The sequence below is a fragment of the Heterodontus francisci genome, chromosome 4 (assembly GCF_036365525.1).
Source record: "Heterodontus francisci isolate sHetFra1 chromosome 4, sHetFra1.hap1, whole genome shotgun sequence".
Lineage (NCBI taxonomy): Eukaryota > Metazoa > Chordata > Chondrichthyes > Heterodontiformes > Heterodontidae > Heterodontus > Heterodontus francisci.
This window is the reverse complement of record NC_090374.1, coordinates 89,050,031-89,073,824: the sequence shown is the minus strand read 5'-3', so window position 1 is coordinate 89,073,824 and position 23,794 is coordinate 89,050,031. Positions and strand designations below refer to the sequence as shown.

Here is a 23,794-nt window from a genome sequence, read left to right as displayed (position 1 = left end):
ATCAAATGCCTTATGGAAATCTAAGTACAGTACATCCATCAGTTCCCCTTTATCCACAGCACATGTTACTTCTTCAAAGAACTCCAATATCAAATGCCTTCTGGAAGTCTATAAAAATAACACCATAGGCATTCCCCATCCAGTACTTTAGTCACCTCTTCAAAAAAATCCCATCTGGTTCATCAGATATGATCTATCCTTTGCAAATCCAGTTGTTATATACTGTAATTTAGAATTCTCGGCAGAGCAGGAGTTCTCAGCAGTGTCTGGAATCCCTTCTACTATCAACAGAAATCAGATAGAAATAGTGCTGTGGGAAGGGGAAAAGAAGGGGAGTAGGAAAGTGGAAATACATGATTGAAGGAAAGCAATCTTGGATTGCTGCTTTGCAGAGAAAAAAGGGTAAGTTAGGAATAGTGCTTTTGGGGAGGAGGAATGAGAGTGCCAGCATTAACTGAAGATGGACAGGAGAAGAGTGTCAATATAAATTGGGAGGTGGAGATAATGTTGCTTCAACTGAAAAGGTATGTGGAGGAAAAGAGTGCCATCTTGAATGGGGGGACAAAAGACAACTGGTTGAATTGAGGGAAAACTGATGAGTGACAGTATGAACTGGGTTGGGTTGGATGGGTTGGAGAAGACGAGAGTCTTCTTGTGAAAGAGTAAGGAGTTAGATCAGGTATAGTAGCTGGATGAACTGGTGCAGATGGTTGGATGTGCCTTTGGGAAAATGATGGTTTGGTTGGTCGATTGAAATTTCAAATATCACTTTGTTTTTCCTTTTTTAGATTAAAAATCTATTAATTACTATTAATATTGTAAGATTAACCAGATTACTGAATTTTTAATGTAAAAGATAAAAAATTTTGGGACAGCATGTCCCAGATCACTCTGGAAATGCATCACCAATTTTGTGTTTTCAACAATTAGATCTTCAAATGTTGATGCGTTTATGTTTAATTTTCTTCAACACAAAGAAGGAAGAATGGGTTTAAATTTGGTTGTCAGGTTAAGTTATAAAGCCCATATATCTTGTTTCCATACGGCAATGGCTTATAATGAGACTTGATTTAGAGCTGTTCAGAAGCTATTTTTGTTGCTTTTTTAAAGACTGGCAAAAAGGTCACAAAGCCGAAATGTTAAGAAAATACCGCTTGACATCAATCAGAATATAATTATTGCTTGGTAAGGCAACTGTGAAGACTGCAAGAAATGTTTGACAGTTTCATGCTCGAGGTCAGAATGAGCCAATCTTAAATGATCGCCATTCCCTTGTGAAAGATTGTTTCCGCATCTGGAACAAAATGTGACATCTGTAGATGTAATGGTCCAACCCCTGTGCTACATATACCTTTTATGTAATAAAAATAATTGAGATAACTGACAATCAGCGTTCCATGTAACCCAAGACTACAAGTTCCAGGGTGCAAGGTGGTGTTCGGGAGCGCGCACGCTTGAGCTGCCCCCTTCTCGGCGAAAGGTGAAGGTGCGGCGGCGTCTCCTCGGTTACCGGAGCCGGAGCCCTGCGAAGCGAGCCAGCTGAGGAGAGGCAGCACGGCGGCAGGAGGAGGGAGTGAGACAAGATAAAACGAGCTCGGGGAAGCGTGACCGTTCACAGAAAGGGAAGAAATAGAGTGATCGCTCGCTTGGGAACATGTGAAAGGTGAGAAAGAGAGAGGAGTTGTGTAACCCAGCGCAGAAAGAGAAAGAGAGGAGCTGTGTAACCCAGCACAGAGAGAGAGGAGCTGTGTAACCCAGCACAGAGAGAGAGGAGCTGTGTAACCCAGCACAGAGAGAGAGAGAGAGAGAAGCTGTGTAACCCAACACAGAGAGAGAGAGAGAGAGAGGAGCTGTGTAACCCAGCACAGAGAGAGAAAGAGAGGAGCTGTGTAACCCAGCACAGAGAGAGAGAGAGGAGCTGTGTAACCCAGCACAGAGAGAGAAAGAGAGGAGCTGTGTAACCCAGCACAGAGAGAGAGAGAGGAGCTGTGTAACCCAGTACAGAGAGAGAGAGAGAGAGAAAGAGTGAGGAGCTGTGTAACCCAGCACAGAGAGAGAGAGAGAGAGAGAGGAGCTGTGTAACCCAGCACAGAGAGAGAGAGAGGAGCTGTGTAACCCAGCACAGACAGAGAGAGAAGCTGTGTAACCAAGCACAGACAGAGAGAGAGAGAGGAGCTGTGTAACCCAGCACAGAGAGAGAGGAGCTATGTAACCCAGCACAGAGAGAGAGGAGCTGTGTAACCCAGCACAGAGAGAGAGAGAGAGAGAGAAGCTGTGTAACCCAGCACAGAGAGAGAGGAGCTGTGTAACCCAGCGCAGAAAGAGAAAGAGAGGAGCTGTGTAACCCAACACAGAGAGAGAGAGAGGAGCTGTGTAACCCAGCACAGAGAGCGAGAGAGAGAGAGAAGCTGTGTAACCCAGCGCAGAAAGAGAAAGAGAGGAGCTGTGTAACCCAACACAGAGAGAGAGAGAGAGAGGAGCTGTGCAACCCAGCACAGAGAGCGAGAGAGAGAGAGGAGCTGTGTAACCCAGTACAGAGAGAAAGAGAGAAGAGCTGTGTAACCCAGTACAGAGAGAGAGAGAGAGAGAGAGGAGCTGTGTAACTCAGCACAGAGAGAGAAAGAGAGAAGCTGTGTAACCCAGCGCAGAGAGAGAGGAGCTGTGTAACCCAGCGCAGAGAGAGAAAGAGAGGAGCTGTGTAACCCAGCACACAGAGAGAGAGAGAGAGAGAGGAGCTGTGTAACCCAGCGCAGAGAGAGAGAGAGAGAGAGAGGAGCTGTGTAACCCAGCACAGAGAGAGAGAGAGAAAGAGAGGAGCTGTGTAACCCAGCACAGAGAGAGAGAGAGAGGAGCTGTGTAACCCAGCACAGAGAGAGAAAGAGAGGAGTTGTGTAACCCAGCACAGAGAGAGAGAGAGAGAGAGGAGCTGTGTAACCCAGCACAGAGAGAGAGAGGAGCTGTGCAACCCAGCACAGAGAGAGAGAGAGAGGAGCTGTGCAACCCAGCACAGAGAGAGAGAGAGAGGAGCTGTGTAACCCAGCACAGAGAGAGAGAGAGAGGAGCTGTGTAACCCAGCACAGAGAGAGAGAGAGAGAGGAGCTGTGTAACCCAGCACAGAGAGAGAGAGAGAGAGGAGCTGTGTAACCCAGCACAGAGAGAGAGAGAGAGGAGCTGTGTAACCCAGCACAGAGAGAGAGAGAGAGGAGCTGTGTAACCCAGCACAGAGAGAGAGAGAGAGGAGCTGTGTAACCCAGCACAGAGAGAGAGAGAGGAGCTGTGTAACCCAGCACAGAGAGAGAGAGAGAGAGGAGCTGTGTAACCCAGCACAGAGAGAGAGAGAGAGGAGCTGTGTAACCCAGCACAGAGAGAGAGAGAGAGAGAGGAGCTGTGTAACCCAGCACAGAGAGAGAGAGAGAGAGAGGAGCTGTGTAACCCAGCACAGAGAGAGAGAGAGGAGCTGTGTAACCCAGCACAGAGAGAGAGAGAGAGAGGAGCTGTGTAACCCAGCACAGAGAGAGAGAGAGGAGCTGTGTAACCCAGCACAGAGAGAGAGAGAGAGGAGCTGTGTAACCCAGCACAGAGAGAGAGAGAGAGGAGCTGTGTAACCCAGCACAGAGAGAGAGAGAGAGGAGCTGTGTAACCCAGCACAGAGAGAGAGAGAGAGAGGAGCTGTGTAACCCAGCACAGAGAGAGAGAGAGAGGAGCTGTGTAACCCAGCACAGAGAGAGAGAGAGAGGAGCTGTGTAACCCAGCACAGAGAGAGAGAGAGAGGAGCTGTGTAACCCAGCACAGAGAGAGAGAGAGGAGCTGTGTAACCCAGCACAGAGAGAGAGAGAGGAGCTGTGTAACCCAGCACAGAGAGAGAGAGAGGAGCTGTGTAACCCAGCACAGAGAGAGAGAGAGGAGCTGTGTAACCCAGCACAGAGAGAGAGAGAGGAGCTGTGTAACCCAGCACAGAGACAGAGAGAGAGAGAGGAGCTGTGTAACCCAGCACAGAGAGAGAGAGAGGAGCTGTGTAACCCAGCACAGAGAGAGAGAGAGAGGAGCTGTGGAACCCAGCACAGAGAGAGAGAGAGAGAGAGGATCTGTGTAACCCAGTACAGAGAGAAAAGCTGTGTAACCCAGTACAGAGAGAAAAGCTGTGTAACCCAGTACAGAGAGAAAAGCTGTGTAACCCAGTACAGAGAGAGAGAGAGAGAGAGAAAGAGTGAGGAGCTGTGTAACCCAGCACAGAGAGAGAGAGAGAGAGAGAGGAGCTGTGTAACCCAGCACAGAGAGAGAGAGAGGAGCTGTGTAACCCAGCACAGACGGAGAGAGAGAGAGGAGCTGTGTAACCCAGCACACAGAGAGAAAGAGAGGAGCTGTGTAACCCAGCACAGACAGAGAGAGAAGCTGTGAAACCAAGCACAGACAGAGAGAGAGAGAGGAGCTGTGTAACCCAGCACAGAGAGAGAGGGAGAGAGGAGCTGTGTAACCCAGCAAAGAGAGAGAGAGAGAGAGAGAGGATCTGTGTAACCCAGTACAGAGAGAAAAGCTGTGTAACCCAGTACAGAGAGAAAAGCTGTGTAACCCAGTACAGAGAGAAAAGCTGTGTAACCCAGTACAGAGAGAGAGAGAGAAAGAGTGAGGAGCCGTGTAACCCAGCACAGAGAGAGAGAGAGAGAGGAGCTGTGTAACCCAGCACAGAGAGAGAGAGAGGAGCTGTGTAACCCAGCACAGACGGAGAGAGAGAGAGAGAGGAGCTGTGTAACCCAGCACACAGAGAGAAAGAGAGGAGCTGTGTAACCCAGCACAGACAGAGAGAGGAGCTGTGTAACCAAGCACAGAGAGAGAGGGAGAGAGGAGCTGTGTAACCCAGCAAAGAGAGAGAGAGAGAGAGGATCTGTGTAACCCAGTACAGAGAGAAAAGCTGTGTAACCCAGTACAGAGAGAAAAGCTGTGTAACCCAGTACAGAGAGAGAGAGAGAGAAAGAGTGAGGAGCTGTGTAACCCAGCACAGAGAGAGAGAGAGAGAGGAGCTGTGTAACCCAGCACAGAGAGAGAGAGAGGAGCTGTGTAACCCAGCACAGACGGAGAGAGAGAGAGAGAGGAGCTGTGTAACCCAGCACACAGAGAGAAAGAGAGGAGCTGTGTAACCCAGCACAGACAGAGAGAGAAGCTGTGTAACCCAGCACAGACAGAGAGAGAAGCTGTGTAACCCAGCACAGACAGAGAGAGAAGCTGTGTAACCAAGCACAGACAGAGAGAGAGAGAGGAGCTGTGTAACCCAGCACAGAGAGAGAGGGAGAGAGGAGCTGTGTAACCCAGCAAAGAGAGAGAGAGAGAGAGAGAGAGCTGTGTAACCCAGCACAGAGAGAGAAATAGAGGAGCTGTGTAACCCAGCAGAGAGAGAGAGGAGCTGTGTAACCCAGCACAGAGAGAAAGAGAGAGGAGCTGTGTAACCCAGCAGAGAGAGAGAGAGGAGCTGTGCAACCCAGCACAGAGAGAGAAAGAGAGGAGCTGTGTAACCCAGCAGAGAGAGAGAGGAGCTGTGTAAGCCAGCACAGAGAGAGAGAGAGAAAGAGAGGAGCTGTGTAACCCAGCACAGAGAGAGAGAGAGGAGCTGTGTAACCCAGCACAGAGAGAGAAAGAGAGGAGTTGTGTAACCCAGCACAGAGAGAGAGAGAGAGAGAGAGAGGAGCTGTGTAACCCAGCACAGAGAGAGAGAGAGAGGAGCTGTGCAACCCAGCACAGAGAGAGAGAGAGAGGAGCTGTGCAACCCAGCACAGAGAGAGAGAGAGAGGAGCTGTGCAACCCAGCACAGAGAGAGAGAGAGAGAGGAGCTGTGTAACCCAGCACAGAGAGAGAGAGAGAGGAGCTGTGTAACCCAGCACAGAGAGAGAGAGAGAGGAGCTGTGTAACCCAGCACAGAGAGAGAGAGAGGAGCTGTGTAACCCAGCACAGAGAGAGAGAGAGGAGCTGTGTAACCCAGCACAGAGAGAGAGAGAGGAGCTGTGTAACCCAGCACAGAGAGAGAGGAGCTGTGTAACCCAGCACAGAGAGAGAGAGAGAGAGGAGCTGTGTAACCCAGCACAGAGAGAGAGAGAGAGAGAGAGGAGCTGTGTAACCCAGCACAGAGAGAGAGAGAGGAGCTGTGTAACCCAGCACAGAGAGAGAGAGAGAGAGAGGAGCTGTGTAACCCAGCACAGAGAGAGAGAGTGGAGCTGTGTAACCCAGCACAGAGAGAGAGAGAGAGAGCTGTGGAACCCAGCACAGAGAGAGAGAGAGAGAGAGAGAGAGGATCTGTGTAACCCAGTACAGAGAGAAAAGCTGTGTAACCCAGTACAGAGAGAAAAGCTGTGTAACCCAGTACAGAGAGAAAAGCTGTGTAACCCAGTACAGAGAGAAAAGCTGTGTAACCCAGTACAGAGAGAGAGAGAGAAAGAGTGAGGAGCTGTGTAACCCAGCACAGAGAGAGAGAGAGAGAGAGGAGCTGTGTAACCCAGCACAGAGAGAGAGAGAGGAGCTGTGTAACCCAGCACAGCCGGAGAGAGAGAGAGGAGCTGTGTAACCCAGCACACAGAGAGAAAGAGAGGAGCTGTGTAACCCAGCACAGACAGAGAGAGAAGCTGTGTAACCAAGCACAGACAGAGAGAGAGAGAGGAGCTGTGTAACCCAGCACAGAGAGAGAGGGAGAGAGGAGCTGTGTAACCCAGCAAAGAGAGAGAGAGAGAGAGAGAGAGAGAGGATCTGTGTAACCCAGTACAGAGAGAAAAGCTGTGTAACCCAGTACAGAGAGAGAGAGAGAAAGAGTGAGGAGCTGTGTAACCCAGCACAGAGAGAGAGAGAGGAGCTGTGTAACCCAGCACAGACGGAGAGAGAGAGAGAGAGGAGCTGTGTAACCCAGCACACAGAGAGAAAGAGAGGAGCTGTGTAACCCAGCACAGACAGAGAGAGGAGCTGTGTAACCAAGCACAGAGAGAGAGGGAGAGAGGAGCTGTGTAACCCAGCAAAGAGAGAGAGAGAGAGAGAGAGGATCTGTGTAACCCAGTACAGAGAGAAAAGCTGTGTAACCCAGTACAGAGAGAAAAGCTGTGTAACCCAGTACAGAGAGAGAGAGAGAGAAAGAGTGAGGAGCTGTGTAACCCAGCACAGAGAGAGAGAGAGAGAGAGGAGCTGTGTAACCCAGCACAGAGAGAGAGAGAGGAGCTGTGTAACCCAGCACAGACGGAGAGAGAGAGAGAGAGGAGCTGTGTAACCCAGCACACAGAGAGAAAGAGAGGAGCTGTGTAACCCAGCACAGACAGAGAGAGAAGCTGTGTAACCCAGCACAGACAGAGAGAGAAGCTGTGTAACCCAGCACAGACAGAGAGAGAAGCTGTGTAACCAAGCACAGACAGAGAGAGAGAGAGGAGCTGTGTAACCCAGCACAGAGAGAGAGGGAGAGAGGAGCTGTGTAACCCAGCAAAGAGAGAGAGAGAGAGAGAGAGCTGTGTAACCCAGCACAGAGAGAGAAATAGAGGAGCTGTGTAACCCAGCAGAGAGAGAGAGGAGCTGTGTAACCCAGCACAGAGAGAAAGAGAGAGGAGCTGTGTAACCCAGCAGAGAGAGAGAGAGGAGCTGTGCAACCCAGCACAGAGAGAGAAAGAGAGGAGCTGTGTAACCCAGCAGAGAGAGAGAGGAGCTGTGTAAGCCAGCACAGAGAGAGAGAGAGAAAGAGAGGAGCTGTGTAACCCAGCACAGAGAGAGAGAGAGGAGCTGTGTAACCCAGCACAGAGAGAGAAAGAGAGGAGTTGTGTAACCCAGCACAGAGAGAGAGAGAGAGAGAGAGGAGCTGTGTAACCCAGCACAGAGAGAGAGAGAGGAGCTGTGCAACCCAGCACAGAGAGAGAGAGAGAGGAGCTGTGCAACCCAGCACAGAGAGAGAGAGAGAGGAGCTGTGTAACCCAGCACAGAGAGAGAGAGAGGAGCTGTGTAACCCAGCACAGAGAGAGAGAGAGGAGCTGTGTAACCCAGCACAGAGAGAGAGAGAGGAGCTGTGTAACCCAGCACAGAGAGAGAGGAGCTGTGTAACCCAGCACAGAGAGAGAGAGAGAGAGGAGCTGTGTAACCCAGCACAGAGAGAGAGAGAGGAGCTGTGTAACCCAGCACAGAGAGAGAGAGAGGAGCTGTGTAACCCAGCACAGAGAGAGAGAGAGAGAGAGGAGCTGTGTAACCCAGCACAGAGAGAGAGAGTGGAGCTGTGTAACCCAGCACAGAGAGAGAGAGAGAGAGCTGTGGAACCCAGCACAGAGAGAGAGAGAGAGAGAGAGAGAGAGAGAGAGGATCTGTGTAACCCAGTACAGAGAGAAAAGCTGTGTAACCCAGTACAGAGAGAAAAGCTGTGTAACCCAGTACAGAGAGAAAAGCTGTGTAACCCAGTACAGAGAGAGAGAGAGAAAGAGTGAGGAGCTGTGTAACCCAGCACAGAGAGAGAGAGAGAGAGAGGAGCTGTGTAACCCAGCACAGAGAGAGAGAGAGGAGCTGTGTAACCCAGCACAGCCGGAGAGAGAGAGAGGAGCTGTGTAACCCAGCACAGACAGAGAGAGAAGCTGTGTAACCAAGCACAGACAGAGAGAGAGAGAGGAGCTGTGTAACCCAGCACAGAGAGAGAGGGAGAGAGGAGCTGTGTAACCCAGCAAAGAGAGAGAGAGAGAGAGAGGATCTGTGTAACCCAAGACAGAGAGAAAAGCTGTGTAACCCAGTACAGAGAGAGAGAGAGAAAGAGTGAGGAGCTGTGTAACCCAGCACAGAGAGAGAGAGAGAGAGGAGCTGTGTAACCCAGCACAGAGAGAGAGAGAGGAGCTGTGTAACCCAGCACAGACGGAGAGAGAGAGAGAGAGAGAGGAGCTGTGTAACCCAGCAGAGAGAGAGAGAGAGAGAGAGAGAGGAGCTGTGTAACTCAGCACAGAGAGAGAAAGAGAGAAGCTGTGTAACCCAGCGCAGAGAGAGAGGAGCTGTGTAACCCAGCGCAGAGAGAGAGGAGCTGTGTAACCCAGCGCAGAGAGAGAAAGAGAGGAGCTGTGTAACCCAGCACAGAGAGAGAGAGAGAGAGAGGAGCTGTGTAACCCAGCGCAGAGAGAGAAAGAGAGGAGCTGTGTAACCCAGCACAGAGAGAGAGAGAGAAAGGGAGGAGCTGTGTAACCCAGCACAGAGAGAGAGAGAGGAGCTGTGTAACCCAGCACAGAGAGAGAAAGAGAGGAGTTGTGTAACCCAGCACAGAGAGAGAGAGAGAGAGAGAGAGAGAGAGAGAGGAGCTGTGTAACCCAGCACAGAGAGAGAGAGGAGCTGTGCAACCCAGCACAGAGAGAGAGAGAGAGAGGAGCTGTGCAACCCAGCACAGAGAGAGAGAGGAGCTGTGCAACCCAGCACAGAGAGAGAGAGGAGCTGTGCAACCCAGCACAGAGAGAGAGAGAGAGGAGCTGTGCAACCCAGCACAGAGAGAGAGAGAGAGGAGCTGTGCAACCCAGCACAGAGAGAGAGAGAGAGGAGCTGTGTAACCCAGCACAGAGAGAGAGAGAGGAGCTGTGTAACCCAGCACAGAGAGAGAGAGAGGAGCTGTGTAACCCAGCACAGAGAGAGAGAGAGGAGCTGTGTAACCCAGCACAGAGAGAGAGGAGCTGTGTCACCCAGCACAGAGAGAGAGAGAGAGAGGAGCTGTGTAACCCAGCACAGAGAGAGAGAGAGAGAGAGGAGCTGTGTAACCCAGCACAGAGAGAGAGAGAGGAGCTGTGTAACCCAGCACAGAGAGAGAGAGAGAGGAGCTGTGGAACCCAGTACAGAGAGAAAAGCTGTGTAACCCAGTACAGAGAGAAAAGCTGTGTAACCCAGTACAGAGAGAAAAGCTGTGTAACCCAGTACAGAGAGAGAGAGAGAGAGAAAGAGTGAGGAGCTGTGTAACCCAGCACAGAGAGAGAGAGAGAGAGAGAGGAGCTGTGTAACCCAGCACAGAGAGAGAGAGAGGAGCTGTGTAACCCAGCACACAGAGAGAAAGAGAGGAGCTGTGTAACCCAGCACAGACAGAGAGAGAAGCTGTGTAACCAAGCACAGACAGAGAGAGAGAGGAGCTGTGTAACCCAGCACAGAGAGAGAGGGAGAGAGGAGCTGTGTAACCCAGCAAAGAGAGAGAGAGAGAGAGAGGATCTGTGTAACCCAGTACAGAGAGAAAAGCTGTGTAACCCAGTACAGAGAGAAAAGCTGTGTAACCCAGTACAGAGAGAAAAGCTGTGTAACCCAGTACAGAGAGAGAGAGAGAAAGAGTGAGGAGCTGTGTAACCCAGCACAGAGAGAGAGAGAGGAGCTGTGTAACCCAGCACAGACGGAGAGAGAGAGAGAGAGGAGCTGTGTAACCCAGCACACAGAGAGAGAGAGAGGAGCTGTGTAACCCAGCACAGCCGGAGAGAGAGAGAGGAGCTGTGTAACCCAGCACACAGAGAGAAAGAGAGGAGCTGTGTAACCCAGCACAGACAGAGAGAGAAGCTGTGTAACCAAGCACAGACAGAGAGAGAGAGAGGAGCTGTGTAACCCAGCACAGAGGGAGAGAGGAGCTGTGTAACCCAGCAAAGAGAGAGAGAGAGAGAGAGGATCTGTGTAACCCAGTACAGAGAGAAAAGCTGTGTAACCCAGTACAGAGAGAGAGAGAGAAAGAGTGAGGAGCTGTGTAACCCAGCACAGAGAGAGAGAGAGAGAGGAGCTGTGTAACCCAGCACAGAGAGAGAGAGAGGAGCTGTGTAACCCAGCACAGACGGAGAGAGAGAGAGAGAGGAGCTGTGTAACCCAGCAGAGAGAGAGAGAGAGAGAGAGAGAGGAGCTGTGTAACTCAGCACAGAGAGAGAAAGAGAGAAGCTGTGTAACCCAGCACAGAGAGAGAGGAGCTGTGTAACCCAGCGCAGAGAGAGAGGAGCTGTGTAACCCAGCGCAGAGAGAGAAAGAGAGGAGCTGTGTAACCCAGCACAGAGAGAGAGAGAGAGGAGCTGTGTAACCCAGCGCAGAGAGAGAAAGAGAGGAGCTGTGTAACCCAGCACAGAGAGAGAGAGAGAAAGAGAGGAGCTGTGTAACCCAGCACAGAGAGAGAGAGAGGAGCTGTGTAACCCAGCACAGAGAGAGAGAGAGGAGCTGTGTAACCCAGCACAGAGAGAGAAAGAGAGGAGTTGTGTAACCCAGCACAGAGAGAGAGAGAGAGAGAGAGAGAGAGAGAGAGAGAGGAGCTGTGTAACCCAGCACAGAGAGAGAGAGGAGCTGTGTAACCCAGCACAGAGAGAGAGAGGAGCTGTGTAACCCAGCACAGAGAGAGAGAGGAGCTGTGCAACCCAGCACAGAGAGAGAGAGAGAGAGGAGCTGTGCAACCCAGCACAGAGAGAGAGAGGAGCTGTGCAACCCAGCACAGAGAGAGAGAGGAGCTGTGCAACCCAGCACAGAGAGAGAGAGAGAGGAGCTGTGTAACCCAGCACAGAGAGAGAGAGAGAGGAGCTGTGTAACCCAGCACAGAGAGAGAGAGAGAGGAGCTGTGTAACCCAGCACAGAGAGAGAGAGAGAGGAGCTGTGTAACCCAGCACAGAGAGAGAGAGAGGAGCTGTGTAACCCAGCACAGAGAGAGAGAGAGGAGCTGTGTAACCCAGCAGAGAGAGAGAGAGAGGAGCTGTGTAACCCAGCAGAGAGAGAGAGAGAGGAGCTGTGTAACCCAGCACAGAGAGAGAGAGAGGAGCTGTGTAACCCAGCACAGAGAGAGAGGAGCTGTGTCACCCAGCACAGAGAGAGAGAGAGAGAGAGGAGCTGTGTAACCCAGCACAGAGAGAGAGAGAGAGAGAGGAGCTGTGTAACCCAGCACAGAGAGAGAGAGAGGAGCTGTGTAACCCAGCACAGAGAGAGAGAGAGAGGAGCTGTGGAACCCAGCACAGAGAGAGAGAGAGAGAGAGGATCTGTGTAACCCAGTACAGAGAGAAAAGCTGTGTAACCCAGTACAGAGAGAAAAGCTGTGTAACCCAGTACAGAGAGAAAAGCTGTGTAACCCAGTACAGAGAGACAGAGAGAGAGAAAGAGTGAGGAGCTGTGTAACCCAGCACAGAGAGAGAGAGAGAGAGAGAGGAGCTGTGTAACCCAGCACAGAGAGAGAGAGAGGAGCTGTGTAACCCAGCACAGACGGAGAGAGAGAGAGGAGCTGTGTAACCCAGCACACAGAGAGAAAGAGAGGAGCTGTGTAACCCAGCACAAACAGAGAGAGAAGCTGTGTAACCAAGCACAGACAGAGAGAGAGAGGAGCTGTGTAACCCAGCACAGAGAGAGAGGGAGAGAGGAGCTGTGTAACCCAGCAAAGAGAGAGAGAGAGAGAGAGGATCTGTGTAACCCAGTACAGAGAGAAAAGCTGTGTAACCCAGTACAGAGAGAAAAGCTGTGTAACCCAGTACAGAGAGAAAAGCTGTGTAACCCAGTACAGAGAGAGAGAGAGAAAGAGTGAGGAGCTGTGTAACCCAGCACAGAGAGAGAGAGAGGAGCTGTGTAACCCAGCACAGACGGAGAGAGAGAGAGAGAGGAGCTGTGTAACCCAGCACACAGAGAGAAAGAGAGGAGCTGTGTAACCCAGCACAGACAGAGAGAGAAGCTGTGTAACCAAGCACAGACAGACAGAGAGAGAGAGAGGAGCTGTGTAACCCAGCACAGAGAGAGAGGGAGAGAGGAGCTGTGTAACCCAGCAGAGAGAGAGAGAGAGGATCTGTGTAACCCAGTACAGAGAGAAAAGCTGTGTAACCCAGTACAGAGAGAAAAGCTGTGTAACCCAGTACAGAGAGAGAGAGAGAGAAAGAGTGAGGAGCTGTGTAACCCAGCACAGAGAGAGAGAGAGAGAGGAGCTGTGTAACCCAGCACAGAGAGAGAGAGAGGAGCTGTGTAACCCAGCACAGACGGAGAGAGAGAGAGAGAGGAGCTGTGTAACCCAGCACACAGAGAGAAAGAGAGGAGCTGTGTAACCCAGCACAGACAGAGAGAGAAGCTGTGTAACCCAGCACAGACAGAGAGAGAAGCTGTGTAACCCAGCACAGAGAGAGAGAGAAGCTGTGTAACCAAGCACAGACAGAGAGAGAGAGAGGAGCTGTGTAACCCAGCACAGGGAGAGAGGAGCTGTGTAACCCAGCAAAGAGAGAGAGAGAGAGAGAGAGAGCTGTGTAACCCAGCACAGAGAGAGAAATAGAGGAGCTGTGTAACCCAGCAGAGAGAGAGAGGAGCTGTGTAACCCAGCACAGAGAGAAAGAGAGAGGAGCTGTGTAACCCAGCAGACAGAGAGAGAGGAGCTGTGCAACCCAGCACAGAGAGAGAAAGAGAGGAGCTGTGTAACCCAGCAGAGAGAGAGAGGAGCTGTGTGAGCCAGCACAGAGAGAGAGAGAGAAAGAGAGGAGCTGTGTAACCCAGCACAGAGAGAGAGAGAGGAGCTGTGTAACCCAGCACAGAGAGAGAAAGAGAGGAGTTGTGTAACCCAGCACAGAGAGAGAGAGAGAGAGAGAGAGAGGAGCTGTGTAACCCAGCACAGAGAGAGAGAGAGGAGCTGTGCAACCCAGCACAGAGAGAGAGAGAGAGAGAGGAGCTGTGCAACCCAGCACAGAGAGAGAGAGAGAGAGAGGAGCTGTGTAACCCAGCACAGAGAGAGAGAGAGAGAGGAGCTGTGTAACCCAGCACAGAGAGAGAGAGAGGAGCTGTGTAACCCAGCACAGAGAGAGAGAGAGGAGCTGTGTAACCCAGCACAGAGAGAGAGAGAGGAGCTGTGTAACCCAGCACAGAGAGAGAGGAGCTGTGTAACCCAGCACAGAGAGAGAGAGGAGCTGTGTAACCCAGCACAGAGAGAGAGAGGAGCTGTGTAACCCAGCACAGAGAGAGAGAGGAGCTGTGTAACCCAGCACAGAGAGAGAGAGGAGCTGTGTAACCCAGCACAGAGAGAGAGAGGAGCTGTGTAACCCAGCACAGAGAGAGAGAGGAGCTGTGTAACCCAGCACAGAGAGAGAGAGGAGCTGTGTAACCCAGCACAGAGAGAGAGAGGAGCTGTGTAACCCAGCACAGAGAGAGAGAGGAGCTGTGTAACCCAGCACAGAGAGAGAGAGGAGCTGTGTAACCCAGCACAGAGAGAGAGAGAGAGAGAGGAGCTGTGTAACCCAGCACAGAGAGAGAGAGAGGAGCTGTGTAACCCAGCACAGAGAGAGAGAGAGAGAGAGGAGCTGTGTAACCCAGCACAGAGAGAGAGAGTGGAGCTGTGTAACCCAGCACAGAGAGAGAGAGAGAGAGCTGTGGAACCCAGCACAGAGAGAGAGAGAGAGAGAGAGAGAGAGGATCTGTGTAACCCAGTACAGAGAGAAAAGCTGTGTAACCCAGTACAGAGAGAAAAGCTGTGTAACCCAGTACAGAGAGAAAAGCTGTGTAACCCAGTACAGAGAGAGAGAGAGAAAGAGTGAGGAGCTGTGTAACCCAGCACAGAGAGAGAGAGAGAGAGAGAGGAGCTGTGTAACCCAGCACAGAGAGAGAGAGAGGAGCTGTGTAACCCAGCACAGCCGGAGAGAGAGAGAGGAGCTGTGTAACCCAGCACACAGAGAGAAAGAGAGGAGCTGTGTAACCCAGCACAGACAGAGAGAGAAGCTGTGTAACCAAGCACAGACAGAGAGAGAGAGAGGAGCTGTGTAACCCAGCACAGAGAGAGAGGGAGAGAGGAGCTGTGTAACCCAGCAAAGAGAGAGAGAGAGAGAGAGGATCTGTGTAACCCAGTACAGAGAGAAAAGCTGTGTAACCCAGTACAGAGAGAAAAGCTGTGTAACCCAGTACAGAGAGAGAGAGAGAAAGAGTGAGGAGCTGTGTAACCCAGCACAGAGAGAGAGAGAGAGAGGAGCTGTGCAACCCAGCACAGAGAGAGAGAGAGGAGCTGTGTAACCCAGCACAGACGGAGAGAGAGAGAGAGAGAGAGGAGCTGTGTAACCCAGCACACAGAGAGAAAGAGAGGAGCTGTGTAACCCAGCACAGACAGAGAGAGAAGCTGTGTAACCAAGCACAGACAGAGAGAGAGAGAGGAGCTGTGTAACCCAGCACAGAGAGAGAGGGAGAGAGGAGCTGTGTAACCCAGCAAAGAGAGAGAGAGAGAATGAGAGGATCTGTGTAACCCAGTACAGAGAGAAAAGCTGTGTAACCCAGTACAGAGAGAAAAGCTGTGTAACCCAGTACAGAGAGAAAAGCTGTGTAACCCAGTAGAGAGAGAGAGAAAGAGTGAGGAGCTGTGTAACCCAGCACAGAGAGAGAGAGAGAGAGGAGCTGTGTAACCCAGCACAGAGAGAGAGAGAGAGAGGAGCTGTGTAACCCAGCACAGACGGAGAGAGAGAGAGAGAGGAGCTGTGTAACCCAGCACACAGAGAGAAAGAGAGGAGCTGTGTAACCCAGCACAGACAGAGAGAGAAGCTGTGTAACCCAGCACAGACAGAGAGAGAAGCTGTGTAACCCAGCACAGACAGAGAGAGAAGCTGTGTAACCCAGCACAGACAGAGAAAGAAGCTGTGTAACCAAGCACAGACAGAGAGAGAGAGAGAGGAGCTGTGTAACCCAGCACAGAGAGAGAGGGAGAGAGGAGCTGTGTAACCCAGCAAAGAGAGAGAGAGAGAGAGAGAGAGAGCTGTGTAACCCAGCACAGAGAGAGAAATAGAGGAGCTGTGTAACCCAGCAGAGAGAGAGAGAGGAGCTGTGCAACCCAGCACAGAGAGAGAAAGAGAGGAGCTGAGTAACGCAGCACACAGAGAGAGAGGAGCTGTGTAACCCAGCAGAGAGAGAGAAAGAGAGGAGCTGTGTAACCCAGCAGAGAGAGAGAGGAGCTGTGTAAGCCAGCACAGAGAGAGAAAGAGAGGAGCTGAGTAACCCAGCACAGAGAGAGAGAGAGGAGCTGTGCAACCCAGCACAGAGAGAGAGAGAGGAGCTGTGCAACCCAGCACAGAGAGAGAGAGAGGAGCTGTGTAACCCAGCACAGAGAGAGAGAGAGAGAGAGAGGAGCTGTGTAACCCAGCACAGAGAGAGAGAGGAGCTGTGTAACCCAGCACAGAGAGAGAGAGAGAGGAGCTGTGTAACCCAGCACAGAGAGAGAGAGAGAGAGGAGCTGTGTAACCCAGCACAGAGAGAGAGAGAGAGAGGAGCTGTGTAACCCAGCACAGAGAGAGAGAGAGAGAGGAGCTGTGTAACCCAGCAAAGAGAGAGAGAGAGAGAGAGAGAGCTGTGTAACCCAGCACAGAGAGAGAAATAGAGGAGCTGTGTAACCCAGCAGAGAGAGAGAGAGGAGCTGTGCAACCCAGCACAGAGAGAGAAAGAGAGGAGCTGAGTAACGCAGCACACAGAGAGAGAGGAGCTGTGTAACCCAGCAGAGAGAGAGAAAGAGAGGAGCTGTGTAACCCAGCAGAGAGAGAGAGGAGCTGTGTAAGCCAGCACAGAGAGAGAAAGAGAGGAGCTGAGTAACCCAGCACAGAGAGAGAGAGAGAGAGGAGCTGTGCAACCCAGCACAGAGAGAGAGAGAGGAGCTGTGCAACCCAGCACAGAGAGAGAGAGAGGAGCTGTGCAACCCAGCACAGAGAGAGAGAGAGGAGCTGTGTAACCCAGCACAGAGAGAGAGAGGAGCTGTGTAACCCAGCACAGAGAGAGAGAGAGAGAGGAGCTGTGTAACCCAGCACAGAGAGAGAGAGAGAGAGGAGCTGTGTAACCCAGCACAGAGAGAGAGAGAGAGAGGAGCTGTGTAACCCAGCACAGAGAGAGAGAGAGAGAGGAGCTGTGTAACCCAGCACAGAGAGAGAGAGAGAGAGGAGCTGTGTAACCCAGCACAGAGAGAGAAAGAGAGGAGTTGTGTAACCCAGCACAGAGACAGAGAGAGAGGAGCTGTGAAACCCAGCACAGAGAGAGAGAGAGAGAGAGGAGCTGTGAAACCCAGCACAGAGAGAGAGAGAGAGAGAGAGGAGCTGTGTAACCCAGCACAGAGAGAGAGAGAGAGAGCAGCTGTGAAACCCAGCACAGAGAGAGAGAGAGAGAGAGGAGCTGTGTAACCCAGCACAGAGAGAGAGAGAGAGAGAGAGCAGCTGTGTAACCCAGCACAGAGAGAGAGAGGAGCTGTGTAACCCAGCACAGAGAGAGAAAGAGGAGCTGTGTAACCCAGCACAGAGAGAGAGAGAGGAGCTGTGTAACCCAGCACAGAGACAGAGAGAGAGAGGAGCTGTGTAACCCAGCACAGAGAGAGAGAGAGAGAGAGGAGCTGTGTAACCCAGCACAGAGAGAGAGAGAGAGAGAGAGAGGAGTTGTGTAACCCAGTACAGAGAGAAAGAGAGAGAGAGAGAGTGAGGAGCTGTGTAACCCAGCACAGAGAGAGTGAGGAGTTGTGTCACCCAGCAGAGAGCGAGAGAGGAGCTGTGTCACCCAGCACAGAGAGAGAGAGAGAGAGAGGAGTTGTGTAACCCAGCACAGAGAGAGAGAGGGGTTGTGTAACCCAGCACAGCGAGAGTGAGAGAGAGGAGCTGTGTAACCCAGCACAGAGAGAGAGAGAGAAAGGAGCTGAGTAACCCAGCACAGAGAGAGGAGCTGTGTAACCCAGCACACAGAGAGAGAGAGGAGCTGTGTAACCCAGCACAGAGAGAGAGAGAGAGAGAGGAGCTGTGTAACCCAGCACAGAGAGAGAGAGAGAGAGAGGAGCTGTGTAACCCAGCACAGAGAGAGAGAGAGAGAGGAATTGTGTAACCCAGCACACAGAGAGAGAGAGGAGCTGTGTAACCCAGCACAGAGAGAGAAAGAGAGGAGTTGTGTAACCCAGCACAGAGAAAGAGAGAGAGAGAGGAGCTGTGAAACCCAGCACAGAGAGAGAGAGAGAGAGAGAGGAGCTGTGTAACCCAGCACAGAGAGAGAGAGAGAGAGAAGCTGTGAAACCCAGCACAGAGAGAGAGAGAGAGAGAGGAGCTGTGTAACCCAGCACAGAGAGAGAGAGAGAGAGAGGAGCTGTGTAACCCAGCACAGAGAGAGAGAGAGAGAGGAGCTGTGTAACCCAGCACAGAGAGAGAGAGAGAGGAGCTGTGTAACCCAGCACAGAGAGAGAGAGAGAGGAGCTGTGTAACCCAGCACAGAGAGAGAAAGAGGAGCTGTGTAACCCAGCACAGAGAGAGAGAGAGGAGCTGTGTAACCCAGCACAGAGAGAGAGAGAGAGAGGAGCTGTGTAACCCAGCACAGAGAGAGAGAGAGAGAGAGAGGAGTTGTGTAACCCAGTACAGAGAGAAAGAGAGAGAGAGAGAGAGTGAGGAGCTGTGTAACCCAGCACAGAGAGAGAGAGAGAGAGGAGTTGTGTAACCCAGCACAGAGAGAGAGAGAGGAGCTGTGTAACCCAGCACAGACGGAGAGAGAGAGAGAGAGGAGCTGTGTAACCCAGCACACAGAGAGAAAGAGAGGAGCTGTGTAACCCAGCACAGACAGAGAGAGAAGCTGTGTAACCCAGCACAGACAGAGAGAGAAGCTGTGTAACCCAGCACAGACAGAGAGAGAAGCTGTGTAACCCAGCACAGACAGAGAGAGAAGCTGTGTAACCCAGCACAGACAGAGAGAGAAGCTGTGTAACCAAGCACAGACAGAGAGAGAGAGAGGAGCTGTGTAACCCAGCACAGAGAGAGAGGGAGAGAGGAGCTGTGCAACCCAGCAAAGAGAGAGAGAGAGAGAGAGAGAGAGCTGTGTAACCCAGCACAGAGAGAGAAATAGAGGAGCTGTGCAACCCAGCAGAGAGAGAGAGGAGCTGTGTAACCCAGCACAGAGAGAAAGAGAGAGGAGCTGTGTAACCCAGCAGAGAGAGAGAGAGGAGCTGTGCAACCCAGCAGAGAGAGAGAGGAGCTGTGTAACCCAGCAGAGAGAGAGAGGAGCTGTGTAACCCAGCAGAGAGAGAGAGGAGCTGTGTAAGCCAGCACAGAGAGAGAAAGAGAGGAGCTGAGTAACGCAGCACAGAGAGAGAGAGAGAGAGAGAGAGAGCTGTGTAACCCAGCACAGAGAGAGAAATAGAGGAGCTGTGCAACCCAGCAGAGAGAGAGAGGAGCTGTGTAAACAAGCACAGAGAGAAAGAGAGAGGAGCTGTGTAACCCAGCAGAGAGAGAGAGAGGAGCTGTGCAACCCAGCACAGAGAGAGAGAGAGAGCTGTGTAACCCAGCACAGAGAGAGAAATAGAGGAGCTGTGCAACCCAGCAGAGAGAGAGAGGAGCTGTGTAACCCAGCACAGAGAGAAAGAGAGAGGAGCTGTGTAACCCAGCAGAGAGAGAGAGAGGAGCTGTGCAACCCAGCACAGAGAGAGAGGAGCTGTGTAACCCAGCAGAGAGAGAGAGGAGCTGTGTAAGCCAGCACAGAGAGAGAAAGAGAGGAGCTGTGTAACCCAGCAGAGAGAGAGAAAGAGAGGAGCTGTGTAACCCAGCAGAGAGAGAGAGGAGCTGTGTAAGCCAGCAGAGAGAGAGAAAGAGAGGAGCTGAGTAACACAGCACAGAGAGAGAGAGAGGAGCTGTGCAACCCAGCACAGAGAGAGAGAGAGGAGCTGTGCAACCCAGCACAGAGAGAGAGAGAGGAGCTGTGCAACCCAGCACAGAGAGAGAGAGAGGAGCTGTGCAACCCAGCACAGAGAGAGAGAGAGGAGCTGTGCAACCCAGCACAGAGAGAGAGAGAGGAGCTGTGTAACCCAGCACAGAGAGAGAGAGGAGCTGTGTAACCCAGCACAGAGAGAGAGAGAGAGGAGCTGTGTAACCCAGCACAGAGAGAGAGAGAGAGGAGCTGTGTAACCCAGCACAGAGAGAGAGAGAGAGGAGCTGTGTAACCCAGCACAGAGAGAGAGAGAGAGAGGAGCTGTGTAACCCAGCACAGAGAGAGAGAGAGAGAGGAGCTGTGTAACCCAGCACAGAGAGAGAGAGAGGAGCTGTGTAACCCAGCACAGCCGGAGAGAGAGAGAGGAGCTGTGTAACCCAGCACACAGAGAGAGAGAGGAGCTGTGTAACCCAGCACAGAGAGAGAGAGAGGAGCTGTGTAACCCAGCACAGCCGGAGAGAGAGAGAGGAGCTGTGTAACCCAGCACACAGAGAGAGAGAGGAGCTGTGTAACCCAGCACACAGAGAGAGAGAGGAGCTGTGTAACCCAGCACAGAGAGAGAGAGAGGAGCTGTGAAACCCAGCACAGAGAGAGAGAGAGAGAGAGAGAGAGGAGCTGTGTAACCCAGCACAGAGAGAGAGAGAGAGAGAGAAGCTGTGAAACCCAGCACAGAGAGAGAGAGAGAGAGAGGAGCTGTGTAACCCAGCACAGAGAGAGAGAGAGAGAGAGCAGCTGTGTAACCCAGCACAGAGAGAGAGAGAGAGGAGCTGTGTAACCCAGCACAGAGAGAGAGAGGAGCTGTGTAACCCAGCACAGAGAGAGAAAGAGGAGCTGTGTAACCCAGCACAGAGAGAGAGAGAGGAGCTGTGTAACCCAGCACAGAGAGAGAGAGAGAGGAGCTGTGTAACCCAGCACAGAGAGAGAGAGAGAGGAGCTGTGTAACCCAGCACAGAGAGAGAGAGAGAGGAGCTGTGTAACCCAGCACAGAGAGAGAGAGAGAGAGGAGCTGTGTAACCCAGCACAGAGAGAGAGAGAGAGAGAGGAGTTGTGTAACCCAGTACAGAGAGAAAGAGAGAGAGAGAGAGTGAGGAGCTGTGTAACCCAGCACAGAGAGAGAGAGAGAGAGGAGCTGTGTCACCCAGCAGAGAGCGAGAGAGGAGCTGTGTCACCCAGCACAGAGAGAGAGAGAGAGGAGTTGTGTAACCCAGCACAGAGAGAGAGAGGGGTTGTGTAACCCAGCACAGAGAGAGTGAGAGAGAGGAGCTGTGTAACCCAGCACAGAGAGAGAGAGAGAAAGGAGCTGAGTAACCCAGCACAGAGAGAGAGAGGAGCTGTGTAACCCAGCACACAGAGAGAGAGAGGAGCTGTGTAACCAGCACAGAGAGAGAGAGAGAGAGGAGCTGTGTAACCCAGCACAGAGAGAGAGAGGAGCTGTGTAACCCAGCACAGAGAGAGAGAGAGGAGCTGTGTAACCCAGCACAGAGAGAGAGAGAGAGAGGAGTTGTGTAACCCAGCACACAGAGAGAGAGAGGAGCTGTGTAACCCAGCACAGAGAGAGAAAGAGAGGAGTTGTGTAACCCAGCACAGAGAGAGAGAGAGAGAGAGGAGCTGTGAAACCCAGCACAGAGAGAGAGAGAGAGAGAGAGAGAGGAGCTGTGTAACCCAGCACAGAGAGAGAGAGAGAGAGGAGCTGTGTAACCCAGCACAGAGAGAGAGAGAGGAGCTGTGTAACCCAGCACAGACGGAGAGAGAGAGAGAGAGGAGCTGTGTAACCCAGCACACAGAGAGAAAGAGAGGAGCTGTGTAACCCAGCACAGACAGAGCGAGAAGCTGTGTAACCCAGCACAGACAGAGAGAGAAGCTGTGTAACCCAGCACAGACAGAGAGAGAAGCTGTGTAACCAAGCACAGACAGAGAGAGAGAGAGGAGCTGTGTAACCCAGCACAGAGAGAGAGGGAGAGAGGAGCTGTGTAACCCAGCAAAGAGAGAGAGAGAGAGAGAGAGAGAGAGCTGTGTAACCCAGCACAGAGAGAGAAATAGAGGAGCTGTGTAACCCAGCAGAGAGAGAGAGGAGCTGTGTAACCCAGCACAGAGAGAAAGAGAGAGGAGCTGTGTAACCCAGCAGAGAGAGAGAGAGGAGCTGTGTGAGCCAGCACAGAGAGAGAGAGAGAGGAGCTGTGTAACCCAGCAGAGAGAGAGAGGAGCTGTGTGAGCCAGCACAGAGAGAGAGAGAGGAGCTGTGTAACCCAGCACAGAGAGAGAAAGAGAGGAGTTGTGTAACCCAGCACAGAGAGAGAGAGAGAGAGAGAGAGAGAGGAGCTGTGTAACCCAGCACAGAGAGAGAGAGAGAGGAGCTGTGCAACCCAGCACAGAGAGAGAGAGAGAGGAGCTGTGCAACCCAGCACAGAGAGAGAGAGAGAGAGGAGCTGTGCAACCCAGCACAGAGAGAGAGAGAGGAGCTGTGTAACCCAGCACAGAGAGAGAAAGAGAGGAGTTGTGTAACCCAGCACAGAGAGAGAGAGAGAGAGAGAGAGAGAGAGGAGCTGTGTAACCCAGCACAGAGAGAGAGAGAGGAGCTGTGCAACCCAGCACAGAGAGAGAGAGAGAGGAGCTGTGCAACGCAGCACAGAGAGAGAGAGAGAGAGGAGCTGTGCAACGCAGCACAGAGAGAGAGAGAGAGAGGAGCTGTGCAACCCAGCACAGAGAGAGAGAGAGAGAGGAGCTGTGTAACCCAGCACAGAGAGAGAGAGAGAGAGGAGCTGTGTAACCCAGCACAGAGAGAGAGAGAGGAGCTGTGTAACCCAGCACAGAGAGAGAGAGAGGAGCTGTGTAACCCAGCACAGAGAGAGAGAGAGGAGCTGTGTAACCCAGCACAGAGAGAGAGGAGCAATGTAACCCAGCACAGAGAGAGAGAGAGAGAGGAGCTGTGTAACCCAGCACAGAGAGAGAGAGAGAGAGAGAGAGGAGCTGTGTAACCCAGCACAGAGAGAGAGAGAGAGGAGCTGTGTAACCCAGCACAGAGAGAGAGAGAGGAGCTGTGTAACCCAGCACAGAGAGAGAGAGTGGAGCTGTGTAACCCAGCACAGAGAGAGAGAGCTGTGGAACCCAGCACAGAGAGAGAGAGAGAGAGAGGATCTGTGTAACCCAGTACAGAGAGAAAAGCTGTGTAACCCAGTACAGAGAGAAAAGCTGTGTAACCCAGTACAGAGAGAGAGAGAGAAAGAGTGAGGAGCTGTGTAACCCAGCACAGAGAGAGAGAGAGAGAGAGGAGCTGTGTAACCCAGCACAGAGAGAGAGAGAGGAGCTGTGTAACCCAGCACAGCCGGAGAGAGAGAGAGGAGCTGTGTAACCCAGCACACAGAGAGAAAGAGAGGAGCTGTGTAACCCAGCACAGACAGAGAGAGAAGCTGTGTAACCAAGCACAGACAGAGAGAGAGAGAGGAGCTGTGTAACCCAGCACAGAGAGAGAGGGAGAGAGGAGCTGTGTAACCCAGCAAAGAGAGAGAGAGAGAGAGAGAGAGGATCTGTGTAACCCAGTACAGAGAGAAAAGCTGTGTAACCCAGTACAGAGAGAAAAGCTGTGTAACCCAGTACAGAGAGAGAGAGAGAAAGAGTGAGGAGCTGTGTAACCCAGCACAGAGAGAGAGAGAGAGAGAGGAGCTGTGTAACCCAGCACAGAGAGAGAGAGAGGAGCTGTGTAACCCAGCACAGATGGAGAGAGAGAGAGAGAGAGAGGAGCTGTGTAACCCAGCACACAGAGAGAAAGAGAGGAGCTGTGTAACCCAGCACAGACAGAGAGAGAAGCTGTGTAACCAAGCACAGACAGAGAGAGAGAGAGAGAGGAGCTGTGTAACCCAGCACAGAGAGAGAGGGAGAGAGGAGCTGTGTAACCCAGCAAGAGAGAGAGAGAGAGAGAGAGAGAGAGAGGATCTGTGTAACCCAGTACAGAGAGAAAAGCTGTGTAACCCAGTACAGAGAGAAAAGCTGTGTAACCCAGTACAGAGAGAGAGAGAAAGAAAGAGTGAGGAGCTGTGTAACCCAGCACAGAGAGAGAGAGAGAGAGGAGCTGTGTAACCCAGCACAGAGTGAGAGAGAGGAGCTGTGTAACCCAGCACAGACGGAGAGAGAGAGAGAGAGGAGCTGTGTAACCCAGCACACAGAGAGAAAGAGAGGAGCTGTGTAACCCAGCACAGAC

The 23,794-nt window shown here is 52.1% G+C and overlaps 1 protein-coding gene across 1 annotated transcript in view; it reads left to right on the top strand.

The window, feature by feature from the left end:
* Positions 1–1,485: 1,485 nt before the first annotated feature.
* The window catches only part of epb41l4a (erythrocyte membrane protein band 4.1 like 4A), a 402,316-nt gene continuing 380,007 nt past the window's right edge, over positions 1,486–23,794 (top strand). Inside the window, exon 1 of the mRNA XM_068029826.1 lies at positions 1,486–1,663. The gene's annotated coding sequence lies outside the window, so the exon portion shown is untranslated. The remainder of the gene's footprint in view (positions 1,664–23,794) is intronic.